Consider the following 18,461-nt stretch of genomic DNA (forward strand, 5'->3'; position numbering starts at 1 on the left):
ATGGGCTTAAATCGTGTTCCGCAGCAGTTTAGAATGATGGAATATGGAAGATTTTACATTCATATTTCTAAAGGTACTCTAAGGTAAGTCGTTTCAATAACACTTCCAATAATATTAAAGTATGCAACAGCCAATCATTTGTAAGTTCAAAACATGGTATATAAATTATAAGCATATAATTGATACACGGCACTTGAATTAAAATTAACATTATTATTACTATTATTAATATTTTAAATATTATTAATAAACACGCAAAGTACAGAAAAACATGATGAGATACTTTGTATAATATATTTATGATGTACGATGTTGTCCATTAAACTCTTTTAAAAATTCAACAAAATTTTATGTACGAAATTATAACTTTTCACTAGATATCACCATATGAAGGGGTTGGAGTAGAGGTGAGGTAAGTCATGTTCCCGTAGTTGTTTAGAAAACAATTCGTTATTCCAAGCCGTCAGCAACAAGCTCGTACGTAATTAAAACCATTCAATTTGCTTCCAGGTAAAATAAAATATGATCTATTAACCATTTAAACTAAAGAAGTAAAATTTATTGTTTTACCGTTAAAAGAGGTTGATATTTACATAGATCACTAACATAATATCGTCACTTCGCTAGCAATACCGCACATCTGGCAATACTCTACCTATTATTTTCTTAAGACTGGTCACGCCTCCCAGCTATATGTGGGTATACAGACCATTTGAAATATTTTCGTTGTATTCATTTTCGTATGATCATATGTAAAATAAAATGAAACTTAAATACATTATACTGCAGGAGAGCATGAATACGTCATGCAAACATACATGCTACATTGCGACATGGTAAAGTAGTTTCTCTTGTCCTTCATTATAGAAAAATGAACATAATGACATTTTTTTGATGGAATGCATATCCAATTGCGGCTGGGAGACGTGACCAGTCTTAACGAAAATAATCGATAGGAAGAAAATCGTCGGATACGCGGTATTGTTCGCGCAGCAACGATGTGCAAATTATCGCTTGTCGGTTTGAATTGAGATTAAGGGAACATATATTTTCAATACTTAATCCCAATATTATTTTTAATTTCACAACGACGCATGACTCAGTGAGTTATTTTCAGTTTCTGTTCATAGACAATGGATTGACCATCGATCGTGATCGTCTCCTGAAGGAGGTACCGCATCGCTCACCTCATTCGACGCGTTGTTATCTCCAAAGTACCAGTAATACGCTGGAGGAAAGAAGAGCATATCGTCGGCTTACTTCTAAAACACTGTATGTTACAATGTTCGTCCTCCCCATTATATACCTTAACATTGGTCACGTCTCCCAGCAACATATTTATATGCAATCCATCAGAACATGTTTCGTAGTGTTCATTTTCCTGTGCAGACGTGTAAAGGAAAATGGACCTTGCCGTACAGTATAATAGGGGTGTTGTTTTCGTGGCGAATTTTATCACTCCTACAGTTCAACGTATTTAAGGTTCATTTTCCTTTACACATAACCATAGGAAAATGAACACAACGAAAATTGTTCAGATGGACTGTACATCCAATTGTGACTGGGAGGCGTGAGCAGTCTTAAGGAAGAAAATGGATAGGAAGTGCATTGGGAGATACGAGGTTTTAGAAGTTAGCCATCGATATATCTGTTCCCCATGGAGTTGATGGTCCTTGGCCCCTTGAATAGCTATCCCGCTGAACTGTTCCGAACGCCCAGAGAAGGCCATATGGCTTAGGATTTAGGCTGAGTTCTGAAAAAGGAATATTCTCTTGGATAGTATTCTGGTACTGGATGTTGATTAATGTTGTATTTTTATTCGTGACGCATTGAAACTATAACCAGTTGATGGGCTCATCCTATATGTTCATTTTTCAACCTGTAACACAAAACTTACGGGTCAGGAAGTCGTCTGCATGCATTTGTAATATTCATGTATTTATTTTTTACACAGACCCGAGGACAGATCAGGTGGCTAATCTATGTCACTTTCAACGACAAAATAATTATACTCATAATAAGTTATGCTTGCATACATTTTCAAAATGAAGTGATCAAACACACGGAGTGGTATATTCGAAGAGAACAATCATAAGAAGAAGAATGTGGTTCTTAGTTTGCAATACTGATGAGAATGTGACTAATATTTTTATCTACTCTAAAATGTAACACCTGTTCACATAGGACCCAAAGTGACGTGTCCTATGCCAGGATTGAGTTCTAAAAAGGGCAAAGAGTGTAATATAAGAAATAGCAGAGAGTATAATCTGAACTGGTATTCCCATTTCCTCAGCAGCTGTAGCAATGACTTAGTTAACAATCCACACCGCCGGACTAACAAACGTTAAGCACCCAGAAGGAGTGGTCCAATATTACCCAATTTTGGTGTACGTGCACACCATTGATGTGTGAGTAAATGATTAGATTTAAAGGATCTGTAATGTGTAGAATGCCTACATGCATGCATTAGGATGACACCGCCCTGTTGTTGATAAGTTGTTACCAGTCAACTGCTGTGAGTTAGACAGTTCAGCAAGACGTGCAAAAAAGACTACGTTCAGTACTAAGCATCCGCTATACCTCGGAGACGCGTTAGACAGCCCATCCACCAATTGACAGCATTTGACAGAGGCCGCTTTGTGGGTCTGCATGAGGCAGGTTGGTCTGTCATGGAATTGCTAGGCATGTGAGCCATTTAAATGCCACAGTGGCCCAATGTTGGACTCAATGGGTACATGAGGGCACCCAATCACGTCGTGCAGGTTCGGGTCGACCAAGAAACACCACCTCGAAGGAGGACGTGCGCCAAGCATTGCGGGATCCCGCAACTGCGGCACCCGCCGTCCGCAAACACGTACTGCAGACTATACAACATCCTCTGAGTTCCCGCAAAGCGTCTCGTCGACTCACATCCGCCGTACTGCCGCTCTACCGTACCATGCGTCGGTTGCCGTTGACACCAGAACACCAACGCCTGCGTTTGGAGTGGTGCCTTGCCCGGGAGGCTTGGACAGAGGATGACAGGCGTCGCTTCTTCATAACCCCAGATGACCATCGTGTACGGGTTCGTCTACGTCGGGGAGGGGGGCAGATTCTGCCCACATTGTGAAAAGACACACAGGTGTAATACCTGGCATCATGGTGTGGGGAGCCATAGGATATTCGTTTAGGTCCCCTCTAATAGTGATTCGGCAGACTTTGACGACACAGCCATACGTCACAGACATTTTGCGTCCGCACGTCCTACCCCTCATGACACAGCACCCTGGAACTGTATTCCAACAAGATAATGCATGTCCACACACAGCACGTGTGTCTATGGACTGCCCAGAGCATGTTCAGGTCTTCCAGTGTCCAGCCAAATCCCCGGATCTGTCCATCATTGTACACGTGCTAGATGACAGTGGAAGGACACTCCGTCCCAATACCAACCCAATGAATCTGGAGGAAAGGCTGCAACAACTGTGGATGAACTTGCCACAGCAAAGGATCTCAAGGCTGTTTAACACCATTCCGAACTGCATAGGGGCATGCATTACGTCCAGATTGGTCAAGATACCACCTGTAACTGCCAACGGCTTTGTCTCTTTCACCCCTTATTGTAATCAGTTCAATAACGTCACATGGTCCTGCAGTATATCGTCGTTGCCGGGACAAAACCTCCTATGTGAAATATTTTAGCTTAGAACTTTGGCCGGTAAGGTTCTGTCATCTAAGGTGCAATATTGTGTGAATATTGTTAAGGCATTTTCGCTCTTCATAATGTATGTGTTGCGGGTCAGTATATCTCCAAACAATTTATCACATAGGAGGTTATCTTTTTTTTTTTTTTTTTTTTTTTTGCTAGGGGCTTTACGTCGCACCGACACGGATAGGTCTTATGGCGACGATGGGATGGGAAAGGGCTAGGAGTTGGAAGGAAGCGGCCGTGGCCTTAATTAAGGTACAGCCCCAGCATTTGCCTGGTGTGAAAATGGGAAACCACGGAAAACCATCTTCAGGGCTGCCGATAGTGGGATTCGAACCTACTATCTCCCGGATGCAAGCTCACAGCCGCGCGCCTCTACGCGCTCGGCCAACTCGCCCGGTAGGAGGTTATCTCCCGGCGACGACGATATGTAGTTTCATTTTCTACCACTTCTTATAGGTGCTTAAATGCTTTTGTCAGGCACTGTACATTATAATTATAGACTCTCTTGCCTTTCAGCGTTCACTCTGCATGCCCTTGTGAATTTACTAATCACCTCTACAATACAATATTTTTTAACTAGCCCTGTTCTGTCGCCTCGTATATTTGCATACATGGTATATTTACTCATTCAAAGTAGGGTCTAACTACCGGCATCTTAGTCTCCCTCTAGTTCTCTTATCCTTCATGACGGAGTGCATTGTTCTCTTGTGTAGCCTATACTTCTCAATTTGCCTCACATAGGCCCAGGACCCAAGTCGGTTACGGCGTATGGCTTCATCCTCAGAGTTCATTCCTAACTTGGCCTTTATCTCGTCATTCCGACTACCCTCCTGACATTGTTCCCATCTGTTTTGTACCAACAATCATTCTCGCTAAGTTCATGTCTGTTGATTCTAACTTATGAATGGCATATACTAAGTAGTTCCAGTTTTCACTCCGGTAGAGCAAAGTTGGCATTAGCTTTTCTGGAATTTGATTCAATCTGACTTACTGTATTTCCATCCTTGAAGGACGCACATCCTAAACACTTGAAATGATCTGCCTGTTCCATTTTTATATTCCCGAGCTGACATTCAAATCTCTCAGATTTCCTCCCAACTTACATCACCTGAACCCTTTTTTAAAATGATGTTATTGTTTTTACGTTCCACTAACCACTTTTTGACGGTTTTCGGAGACGCCGAGGTGCCGAAAATTTGTCCCACAGGAGTTCTTTTACGAGTCAGTAAATCTACTGACACTAGACTGATGTATTTGAGCACCTTCAAATACCACCGCACAAAGCCAGGATCGAACCTGCCAGGTTGGGGTTCAAAGGCCCGCGCCTCAACCGTCTGAGCTACACCATCCTGCGAATATCATGGGTATGATTAGTGAAAAGTACGTCAGACTCGTGCCGGTAGATTTACTGGCACGTAAAATAACTCCGGCAGGACTGAATCCTGTCAGCTCGGGATCTCCGAAGAATTTTAATGGTAGTTAGTAAGACGTAAATCTTTTATTATTATTATTATTATTATTATTATTATTATTATTATTATTATTATTATTATTAATATTAATATTATTATTATTATTATTATTATTATTATTATTATTATCCAAATAATTCTAATTTTCTTGTTCTGGCAATTTTCTAACCGTATTCGTGTGCAGTTCCCCGGAATACCCGCACGTATAAAACCAATTACCTGACTTCAACGCCAGTTTTGATGTAATATTGCTTGTCGCCATAAGACCTATCTGTGTCGGTGCGACATAAAGCAAATAGCATTAATAATAATAATAATAATAATAATAATAATAATAATAATAATAATAATAATAATAATAATGTAACGCCGGGTGGTATATAAATAAATGAACAATTGGCAGCGTTTATTCTAAATTATTAACTATCACTATTTGCTATTGAATTACGCAATCACCCTATCAGTCTAGTTAGCGCGCTCTCTCTCTCTCTCCGTCTCTCTATCTCTCTCTGTGTGTGTTCTCGCAGTTCAGTTACACTAACATTCTACCCTGACACCTATGAGATAAAACAGTTACACTTCACACACTCCTGCAATTGTCATTCGGTCCCTACGGCAGTTCGGCTGGGACTAGTTCAGTATGCCATTTATAAGGTTGGGGGAGGGGGCAGACCTTCCAGATTCTTCGAAGGAGGAGGAGTTCTTAGATCCTTCGGGGAGTCGAAAGCTCTAGTTACACCTTCTATTCGTTTCTGGTGCCGCCAGGATGGGCCGAAAGAGTGGTTGTAGCTGAAGTGATTGGACCTTGCCGTGAGAGGTGACCTCACTCGTGGCATGAAGGCAGATTGTATCGCTCCTCGTAAGACCGAGTCAGACACAATGGCGACCAACCACAGTATATAATAGATTTCGTGCCCCTGCCCTCCCATGTTTAGTAGTGAATGAACGCATGCTTGAATAAGGTATTCGTAACTTCTAATCCCATACTAGCACAGAAGTTCACAAAGCGCTTCCCAGTTATATTTGCTTCCGTACCTTGCCCACATTTACCCATTAAGTTCTCATAACTTTCTGTTCTATTTCCCACTCAGGCATTGAAATAACCCAATAACACTATCCTTTCTGTCGACCCTGGCCAATACGTCACTCTGTGCTTCATAAACTTTTCATATTCATCTTCATCTTCACCGTAATATGGGGAATAGACTGAGACAATTGAAGGCCTGGGTACAAAAGCTGGTCAAGGCCAGAAAGTAAAATTTTACAGGAGACAATAGAACCATTCCAAAACTTCCGAATGGGCTCGAGTATCAAACCAAACTGTTTACACAAATTACAAGTTAAATATTGGGAATGTTGTGTGGTTGCAAACGTTTTTGTGCTCGTAGTTTTATATATACTGTATGTACACATTTTACGATGACTGACTTTTTTCTCAATTCAATTTTATTCACGGTACCTTTGGGGCTCGTTTAGATAGTATTGCATCAATGTTTTATACTATCATTTGCATACCGGCAAGTCGCAAAAAAACATTTCACGTTTTCATCGGTGAGCCTACTTCTTTGTCTAGATTTACAAATCTTCAATAATGAAAACATCAGTTCACATAAATAAGTTGATCCAAATATACTTAAAATATATGCATTAAATTTTAGCAATCTAGGAATTCTCTCCCGTGGAAAACGAACATAAAATTCAGTCAAACTGTTTGTGTTTGCAAACTTACCTTTCATTTGAGTATCGCACTGTAAGTCAATCGGCTCTAGCTGCAGTTCTGGTCTAACCGTTTCTACATCCACTGAGAAGGGCGTTGCGAACGCCAGCAGATCCTTTTTCTAAGGCCTGAATATCGTGAAACCTATTCTCAAATTCGTCATATAGTGACATTAAAACTTCTTTATATTATTCTAGTGTTTTATAGGAATAGTTTGTAGCTAAACACAACTCTGCAGTCAAAGTGGAAGAATGTTTTGTGTCTTCATTCACGAACTGACTCACCCACAGCAGTACTTTTCGCTTAAAAGCTTTAAAGTGGTCGAAGAAGTGAATAATGGTAAGATGTCTACCTTGTAGGGAGGAGTTAAGATCATTAACGTGGTTGGTGGGATCTACTAGATGCTGTGTCCCTTTAAACAACAAGCATCATCAAGTATTTATAACGTGTATTCACCCGGGATGCCGTCCCCGTGGTGTAGGGGTAGCGTGCCTGCCTCTTACCCGGAGGCCCTGGGTTCGATTCCTGGCAAGATCAGGGATTTTTAACTGGACCTAAGGGCTGGTTCGAGGTCCACTCAACCTACGTGATTAGAATTGAGGAGCTATCTGACGGGTGAGATAGCAGCCCCGGTCTAGAAAGCCAACAATAACGGCCGAGAGGTTTCGTCGTGCTGACCACACTAAACCTCGTACTCTGCAGGCCTTCGGGCTGAGCAGCAGTCGCTTGGTAGGCCAAGGCCCCCCAAGGGCTGTAGTGCCATGGCGTTTGGTTTGGTTCTCCCGGGATTGTACTATAACAAATGAGATTGAATCAGTATGTCGCATGGCTACTGAAATGAGCTCGCAGTTGCGATCAACTCTATCCTGTAAGGAAGAAGTCAGCTCCTGGACGAAACTATATTTACACCGGCCCCTTTTCAGAAAAACTTTGCTTTACGGGAGTTCAAACTGGATGGGATCAGGATATAATTTTCATATGTTATTACAGAAGTATCACACATGAAATTAGCGAGAATTACCGTAGTGTAGGAATAGAATATATCGTCGACTTACTTCTAAAACCTCGTATGTTACAATGTTCGTCCTCCCCATTATATACCTTAACACTGGTCACGCCTCCCAGCCACATATTTATACGCAATCCATCAGAACATGTTTCGTAGTGTTCATTTTCCTGTGCAGACGTGTTAAGGAAAATGGACTTTGCCGTACAGTATAGTAGGGGTGTTGTTTTCGTGGCAAATTTTAGCGCTCCTACATTCAACGTATTTAAGGTTCATTTTCCTTTACACACAACCATAGAAAAATTAACACAACGAAAATTGTTCTGATGGACTGTACATCCAATTGTGACTGGGTGGCGTGAGCAGTCTTAAGGAAGAAAATGGATAGGAAGTGCATTGGGAGATACGAGGTTTTATAAGTATGCCATTGATATGTTCACGAGACGTATTTACGCACTCCTAAGTTATACTGCGTTTAATGTTCTTCTTCCTTTACACTTATTCGTAGGAAAATGTACACTACGAACATTGTTCTGATGGGCTCCATATCAAAATATGGCTGGGAGGCGTCACACGACTTCAAGAGAATAATTGTTAGGAATAGCGAGTGTGACATATGAGATATTGTTTCTTCACCGACGGTATGTTTATCACAATAACGTGTTTTATTATATACTTTATCTGCTTCAGAAAATGATTCACACTTCTATTAGTGGTAAACAGTTTTCAGATACTTCAGTAAAGAAGTGTTTGTGTGAAACTGCCTAGGAAATGTTTATCAAATCAGGAAACATTTCACGCTATACCTCTATCTGTGTTATCCCAATCATAAGAATTATTCCAGAACCTTTGAATATCTCGTTCATTACATTTGTATTATTCATTTTTTTACCCTCATCCATTTTATACACCACACGTGTTGTATTTAAGCACGGAATGGCTAGCCTACGTTGCACTAAAAAACTGAGGAAACTGATGACTCCATAATTTTAAATTTTCCGATTAAATTATCGTGCCTAACTGAATTCGATATATATATATAGTACACTGGTCTCCAATGCTCTCCGAATGATATTCATCATACTTTTTTCCAGGAGAATTATTTCGTACTCTAGAGGAGGCTGCAGTGTTATCTGAAATCTTGCTCATCATCTGAAGCAGCAGACGATCGCATCAACTCACCACAGCGGTCCGTAGCACATACACACTATCGGGTTACAAATGGCAAGGATTACACGAACAACCAGAAACATTGGACGCTTCGGATTACAGTGTTCTCATCATTAGCTTGTTGGAGCGGTATTTGATAGGCTAGTCACCCGTAATACAACAAAACCGAGGAACATTCCAAACGTATGATTGTATTTATAGAATCTTAATTGAGTTTCAGACTGCAATGCAGTGATTAGCGTGAATCATGACAATGCAATCTACACTGTGAAAAATCCTGTGATTATCTGCACAATGTGAGCTATGTGGAGCACATTGAGAATTTTTAATACAAACTTCACTGAGGATTAACAGTCCATTAGCAAAATATTTTAGAGCCTTTAATATTGTTGAAGTTTGGAATATTGCATTCCTTGTGAGCATTGTACAATGACTAAATTCAAATTTCACTTGAGTCCACAGAGATACAATTACAACTATGAAACATGTTAATATCGTATCCTTTATTGCCATGAACATTTTTTCATAGAGTGTATGACTTTCATTGAACTGTCTTCGGTGTTTGCCCTGATATCCGAGATGTCCTTTTTGACACCACATGCTTTTTCAGGTAAACGTTTCAAGCTGGAATCGCCTGGGATTCGGCCTTCAGCTATCAGCGTGGAATGCCATCGGCTATCTCATTACGCTTAAGGCCCCTAACTTCACATGTTAATCAATGCCATACAGTAATCTCTTCCGTGTTTATTCCTCCACCACATTTTCAACAACAATCTGGCAGATTCAGAGTTGTGAAATGTGTCACACATGTATACTGGGCCATATTTTACGGATAGAAGGCTTCTTGACGACAGTCCTATATATGCTGTTGTGTAAGGGAAAATGAACCATACCGTACGCTACTATAGGAATGTATGTTTGCATTACATATTTGCGCAAACCTAGTGTGCCGTATATTTAAGTTGCATTTTCCTTTTTTACTTTACCATAGGAAAAGGAACACAACGAAATGGCGTATGGCTTTTAGTGCGTCCGACCCATTGGCTGAATGGTCAGCGTTGCGACCCTCGGTTGAGAGGGTCCCGGGTTCAATTCCCGGCCAGGTCGGGGATTTTTATCGCCCTTGATTAATTCATTTGCCATATAAGACAACTTGTCCGTTAACCATCGCATTCGTATATGTATACAGATGCATGTATGTACACTGACTGACAGAGCAAATGCAACACCAAGGAGGAGTGGTTCGAAAGGGATGAAAGTTGGGAAAAAAACAGAGTCGGCACGGAAGAATAATTGATGTTTATTTCAAACCGATATGCAGGTTACACAATGCGCACGGCATCGACTCAGTAGGATGTAGGACCACCGCGAGCGGCGATGCACGCAGAAACACGTCGAGGTACAGAGTCAATAAGAGTGCGGATGGTGTCCCGAGGGATGGTTCTCCATTCTCTGTCAACCATTTGCCACAGTTGGTCGTCCGTACGAGGCTGGGGCAGAGTTTGCAAACGGCGTCCAATGAGATCCCACACGTGTTCGATTGGTGAGAGATCCGGAGAGTACGCTGGCCACGGAAGCATCTGTACACCTCGTAGAGCCTGTTGGGAGATGCGAGCAGTGTGTGGGCGGGCATTATCCTGCTGAAACAGAGCATTGGGCAGCCCCTGAAGGTACGGGAGTGCCACCGGCCGCAGCACATGCTGCACGTAGCGGTGGGCATTTAACGTGCCTTGAATACGCACTAGAGGTGACGTGGAATCATACGCAATAGCGCCCCAAACCATGATGCCGCGTTGTCTAGCGGTAGGGCGCTCCACAGTTACTGCCGGATTTGACCTTTCTCCACGCCGACGCCACACTCGTCTGCTGTGACTATCACTGACAGAACAGAAGCGTGACTCATCGGAGAACACGACGTTCCGCCATTCCCTCATCCAAGTCGCTCTAGCCCGGCACCATGCCAGGCGTGCACGTCTATGCTGTGGAGTCAATGGTTGTCTTCTAAGCGGACGCCGGGAGTGCAGGCCTCCTTCAACCAATCGACGGGAAATTGTTCTGGTCGATATTGGAACAGCCAGGGTTTCTTGCACATGCTGAAGAATGGCGGTTGACGTGGCGTGCGGGGCTGCCACCGCTTGGCGGCGGATGCGCCGATCCTCGCGTGCTGACGTCACTCGGGCTACGCCTGGACCCCTCGCACGTGCCACATGTCCCTGCGCCAACCATCTTCGCCACAGGCGCTGCACCGTGGGCACATCCCTATGGGTATCGGCTGCGATTTGACGAAGCGACCAACCTGCCCTTCTCAGCCCGATCACCATACCCCTCGTAAAGTCGTCTGTCTGCTGGAAATGCCTCCGTTGACGGCGGCCTGGCATTCTTAGCTATACACGTGTCCTGTCGCACACGACAACACGTTTTACAATGACTGTCGGCTGAGAAATCACGGTACGAAGTGGGCCATTCGCCAACGCCGTGTCCCATTTATCGTTCGCTACGTGCGCAGCACAGCGGCGCATTTCACATCATGAGCATACCTCAGTGACATCAGTCTACCCTGCGATTGGCATAAAGTTCTGACCACTCCTTCTTGGTTTTGCATTTGCTCTGTCAGTCAGTGTACATATGTGTAGTCTTCTGGCCCGGGGTTGGGTGTTTGTGTTTGTTCTAACACTTTCCTTTCCATATTTAGACAACACACAACAATACCAACCACACGCAATAGTGATTACGTCCCACCATATACGGTTGGCGTCAGGAAGGGCATCCGGACGTAAACAGGGTCAAATCCACATGTGCGACACAGTTCGCACCCGCGACACTACAGATGTGGGATAAGCGGTTAAAAATAAGAAGAAGGCGTATGGAGTTTAGTGCCGGGAGTGCCCAAGGACAAGTTCGCCTCGGCAAGTGCAAGTCTTTTGATTTAACGCTCGTAGGTGACCTGCGCTTCATGATGAGGATGAACTGATGATGAAAAAACATACACCCATAAGCCGTTTTGTATACGGGGGATTCATCTGAAATATAAACTTTCGTTGCATTGTCGACCGCAGATTATTCTGTCTATGTAGATAGTTGGGAGCATTTTCAAAAAAACAGAAGAGTAATACCGCACCTCACTCTAGGAACGTATATTTGCAGGGTTTATTTACGCAATAGTACAGTATAATATACTGAAGGTTCATTTTCCTTTATACGTTAGCATACGAAAATAAAAGCATCGAAATTGTTCTGATGGACTGCATATCAATATGTGGCTGGGAGGCACGACCAGTCTTAAGAAAAATAATGGATAGGAAGAATATTGTGAGGTATAACCTTTTACCCAAACAGAGACTATATGTTGCTGTAAAAGTACTGATAGTCATAATCATTAAAATGCTTAGTAATAAAAAATATATCAAATTTCCACGTAAAACCATTTTTAAACCATAAACTGCACCAGAGGTGAGCTCATACACATTAATGCTTTCTAAAATAACTTGGTCATGAATGAAACTTTGATGTTGTGTTGTCATACAGTGTCATAGGATAGGACTGGAAGGATACATTTCCAAAATATATGTTTAATTTCTGTGGAAGTACTGGATGGGAACAACAATAAAGCTGAGTTTATGAGCACTCTCTCTCGGATTGAAACACTGTTGTCAAAAGATTATAGTATATTTCGGCTATTTAGATAAATTGACAGTGGTGAGGTAGTGAGGATTATCAGCTCAGTTGTTTAGCTTCTGGCTGTTACCCAGAAGACTGAGTTTGGAATCCCGGTTGTTCCTTGAATTTTTAAAATATTTATCATGCTTAGCGACGGACGTGAGTGAGTGAGTGAGTGAGGCTCCACAGTAATCAAGTGATTTGAAGGTGTTATACAGCAGTAAAAGTGAAAAAAATTTGCGGAAATGTTACATTTGTATTTACTATTCAATATACCCACAAGTTTTGTCGGTGTTGATTTCATCTTTCTTCCAAATTAGCATTGCAAAAAAAATTAGTCGCCCAAATAACGGAGTTGGAAGCCCAACCACTACCAGTAATGCCAACGTAGAACACCTCATGAAGTGCGCGCTGGAAGACTACATTAACCCGGACAGCCAATTTTTAAAATTTTTCAGGCCATTTCGAACAGCATAACAGAAGTGGTCATAGAATAAATCGAAAAGTTTAAAATTTAATATGTAAGCGTTGTTAGAGTTAACTGAAAAACTTGATAATAAGGAGGCGAAAATTCGCAAACTGGAGGATGATATGGATGCCAAGTGTGATTCATTGGAGCAATATAGCAGGAGAAATAATGTAAGAATGTTTGGCATCCCTGAAAATTCGAACGAAAACTGTGATGAACTAGTGCTCAACGCGTGCAAAGCAGATGTGGGTCATGACATCGTTAGGTGTAACAGAGTAGGGCCTCAATCTCCAGGAAGAACCGACCTCTCTTAGTGAAATTTGTGTCCTATCGTTCACGGCAGGGCGTCTTCACGAGAAGAAGGAAACTAAAAAAGGATCGTCCACAACAATCCGTGAAGATCTTACGGGTATCAGAATGTCCATCTTGAAGACAGAAATCCAGCGATTTAGACTTAAAAAACACTTGAACTGACTAAGGAGACATCGTAATGAAGAGATGAATTTTAACCATCACTGGCTGAGTCAGCAAAGATTATGCATCTGGATGTGGTTGGAGTAGGCTAAGTGATACTCGGGTAAGGGGAGATAACGAGGAAGAGATCGATTGTAAAACTTGACGGGTGTTAAATGGGGAAGGGCAGAGTGTGGGGTAAGTCTTTTCATCAGGAATGCTACTGCAAGCAACAAAGTTTAAGTTAGGCACGTGAATGGGAGAATGATGTGGGTAGGTATGGCAGCTGAACAAATTAGGGCTAGAATTCTCTCAGGTTATTCACTATATGAGGGTGCAGATGAGGATGAACTTGACAAGTTTTATAGAGTATTGAGTGGCATGGTAATCAGGGTCAACACCAAGGGTAGGATAGTGTTAAAGGGCGATTTCAATGCGAGAATTGTAAAGAGAACTGAAGGATACGAACGGTTGATTGGTAAATGTGGGGAAGATATGGAAGGTGATACGAATGGAAAGCGTTTGCCGTACCTGTGTGCTAGTACGGGCTTAGCAGTTGCCATTATATTCTCCACGCATAAGGCTATTCCCCACTACACATGGGAGGGTAGGGTACCAGATCCATAATAGACTATATCTTAACAGATTTAGAATTCAGGAAATTTGTTAGGAATGTACGAGTTTTCCGGGGATTTTTCGATGATACAGACCACTATTTGGTCTGTAGTGAACTAAGAACCTCTAGGCCTCGGGTAGAGAAAGTGAAATCTGTCTGCAAACGAATAAGAGTAGAAAAACTCCAGGACGAGAAAATTAAAGAGAAGTTTGTGGATATGATTAGTGAGAAGTTTCAAACAGTGGACAGTAAGCAGGTTCAGGATATAGAAAGAGAATGGATGGCATACAGGGCTGCTGTAGTAGAAACAGCAAGGGAATGCCTAGGAACAACTGTGTGTAAAGATAGGAAAAGGCGTCATTCTTGGTGGAATGATGAAGTGAGAGCAGATTGTAAACTTAAAAAGAAGGCTTATCAGAAATGGCTTAAAACAATTGCTGTTGCAGACAGGGAATTATACGTAGATGAAAGGAACAGAGCGAAGCAAATAGTTGTTGAATCCAAAAATAATTTGTGGGAAGATTTTTGTAATAACCTGGAAAGGCTAGGTCTAGCAGCACGGAAGCCTTTCTGGAAAAATAATAAAGAATCTTCGGAAGGGAGAGAGAAAGGAAATGAATACCGTTTTTTTTTAATTTCGTGTGGATATTTCCAGCCGAGTGCAGCCCTTGTAAGGCAGACCCTCCGAAGAGGGTGGGCGGCATCTGCCATCTGTAGGTAACTGCGTGTTCTTGTGGTGGAGGATAGTGTTATGTGTGGTGTGTGAGTTGTAGGGATGTTGGGGACAGCACAAACACCCAGCACCCGGGCCACTGGAATTAACCACTGAAGGTTAAAATCCCCGACCCGGCCGGGAAACGAACCCGGGACCCTCTGAACCGAATGCCAGTACGCTGACCATTCAGACAACGAGTCGGACACTGTTTTGGGTGATTCAGGTGAACTCATAATCGATCCCAGGGAATCACTGGATAGGTGGAGGGAATGTTTTGGCAATCTTCTCAACGTAAATGGAAATCTTCCTGGTGGTGACGCGAACAATAGAGCTCATGGGGAGAAGGAAAATTTATTGGTGGAATTACGCTTGAGGAAGTGGAAAAGGTTGTCAATGTACTTCATTGTCGTAAAGCAGCAGGAAAAAGGCAGGGAAGAAATGGCTTCATAGAGTAACAAGGTTTGCATGGAGTGTTGGTAAGGTACGTTCAGATTGGACAAAAGCAGTAGTTGCACCTATCTATAAGCAAGGGAACAGGAAGGATTGCCAAAATATCGGGGTATCTAATCGATTAGTATACAAAGACAAATACACCTCCGTACAGGCCATGAAGGCCCTTGGAGGAGTGGAAGGTAAGGCTTCCACCATTGTTAACCGCGGCACGTGATGGGGTAGAGTGGTTAGCTCTACGCCCGGCCGCCTTTGCCCCCAGGAATTAACCTGGTACTCATTTTTGGTGTAGGCTGAGTGAACCTCAGGGCCATATGCACCTCCGGAAGTTGAAATCTCGTTTCTTAAATTTTACGACTTCCTGACGGGGATTCGAACCCACGTCCTTCCAGGCGAACCGAGCACGCCTTTACCGCCTCGGGCAGGCAGCCCATAATTGATTAGTATACTGGGCAAAATATTCACTGGCATCTTGGAAGGGAGGATGCGATCAGTGATTGAGAGGATGTTAGATGAAAACCAGTGTGGTTTTAGACCACAGAGGGGGTGTCAGCATCAGATTTTCGGTATGCACCACGTAATTTAGAAATGCTACGAGGGGAATAAACAGATATATATTTATGGTCCGTAGACCATGAGAAAGCATATGACAGGGTACCGAGGGAAAAGGTAGAAGACATACTGGTTCACTAGTCGATTAAGAGTGGATTATTAAAATCAATCGAAGGCATTTATTGTTGACAATTGGTTGCAGCGACAATTGATGGCAGAATGAGTTCCTGGTTCAAGGTACTTACAAGCGATATACAAGGAACGTTTAAGGTGGCAGGGAGGGATTCAGACAGGTGGAAATGTAGTAAGCAGTCTGCCCTTTGCTGACGATTCGGTCTTAATGGCATATTGTGCCCAAAGCCTGTAGTCTAATATCTTGGAACTTGAAAATAGGTATAGGTATAGGTATGGTATGAAAATTAGCCTTTCGAAGATTTAAATTGATCTCAGTGGGTAAGAAATCCAAGAGAACGGAATGTCAGATTGGTGACACAAAATTGGATGAGGTAGATACTTTCAAGTATTTAGGATGAGGGTTCTCCCAGGATGGTAATAAAGTAAGTGAGATTGAACCAAGTTGCAGGAAAGCTAATGCAGTGAGCTCGCAGTTGCGATCAACAGTATTCTGTAAGAAGGAAGTCAGTTTCCGGAAGAAACTATCTCTACATCGGTCTGTTTTCACACCAACAGTGCTTTACTGGAACGAAAGCTGGTTGGACTCAGGATATCTTATTCGAAAGTTAGAAGTAAAAGACATGAAAGTTGCGGAACTGATTGCGGGTAACATCAGGTGGGAACAACGGTGGGAGGTTACTCGGAATCAGGAGATAAAGGGTAGGTTAGGAATGAACTCGATGTTTGAAGCTGTGCGCATAAACCTGTGGGGTCGTGTGAGGCGAATGGAGGAGGATGGGTTACCTAGGAGAACAATGGATTCTGTTATGGAGGCTAAGAGGAGTAGAGGGAGACCAAGGCTACGATAGTTAGACTCAGATTCTAAAGATTGACGGATAAGCGGTGTAGAGCTAAATGAGGCCGCAACACCAGCTGCAAATAGAGGATTGTGGCGACGTTTAGTAAAATCACTGAAGCTTGTATACTGAACGCTGAAAGGCATAACGGTTCATAATGATGATGTATGTATGTTTTCAAATAATGTAGAAATGAGAATACGGAATATGCAACACATAATCGTCAAAGTGGTCAGTAAATCGTAGTCGTCAGTATTATTCCTTGCAAACAGATAGTTGTCGGATGACGCTATAGTCTCCTTGCCAGTCTCGTCGGTAAACTCTCGAATCTAATGTAGGTTAATTACACAAGTTCTCCCATTATCAGCACAAGAAGGAGGCCTTTCCACACTCTTGGAACTTAGTCAAAGGGTCAGGACAAGACGTGCACGTGCAGTCTCACTACATGGAACAACACTCGAGCTCAGTCTCCTCTATCCATGACTTCCGTTCATAAACCAGCGTCTTATAGCTTGGTGACCTACAAGACTACTTAACTTCTCGACAGTCGTGAGATGAACTCAATTGGCTGTAAATGAAGTATAGTTGGACACTCAGGAGGCTTCTGAAAGTAATGAGTATATCCTGAAAACACCCTGCTTTTGAACCATATTTGAACATTTGAGTTCTTGATCAGTAATTTTCAGAACAATTACAATTCATTGCATCTGCCGCATATCGAAGGACGATCACAAGTCACTGGAACGCTCAATTCATCTCGGTATCACCATTATTATTATTATTATTATTATTATTATTATTATTATTATTATTATTATTATTTCTAGTGACGTGATAATAACTAAACGTGATAGCTATCCTCAAAATGGAAGTAGCTTGAGATGCTTTGCGTTATGTACAAATTACTAACTTTTAATTGGTATCGAAATTTTGAAGTGAAGTGAAAGAAACTTCCTAATTTGTACCAATATTCTATTTATGTATATGTAAGTACGGAAGATACATTTACATTGTAGAGACAAAGTTCGACTGAAATTAATTCTTACTCTATTCTATTGCTAAAGCATACTTTTTAACTTAGTCCCAGTTCACACTATCCAAATTTCTTACAGACTTGTTCCAGAATCCCAAATCAGAGAAGTACGTTATGGAAGCTCTTACTACATATGAAGTCGTTTAGTGGGGTAGAACATTGCGAATTTATATCTCAAAATTTATTCACTCAGAAAATCTCAGCAATGATTTTGATTTTTATACTGTTCTTCGAAATTGACTACGTATACAATAGAAATCTAGACAGCATGGCTCTTGTAGTATTTTAGCTGTTACTGGTAAGGCCAGAAAGCAGTTACAATATTTATATGCTCTCTATACTTCATTTCATGATATTGTTCTCTTCAGAGCTTCGAGAGGTTTGCAACACTCTTCCGTGTAGTATAATGTATCTCTATCTGAATACCTGTTCTGATAATTATTCAACCAATCAGTCCCGTCAATGTGACACTTCACAAAACAAACGAGT

This window comes from Anabrus simplex, chromosome 2, assembly GCF_040414725.1.
Source record: "Anabrus simplex isolate iqAnaSimp1 chromosome 2, ASM4041472v1, whole genome shotgun sequence".
NCBI lineage: Eukaryota > Metazoa > Arthropoda > Insecta > Orthoptera > Tettigoniidae > Anabrus > Anabrus simplex.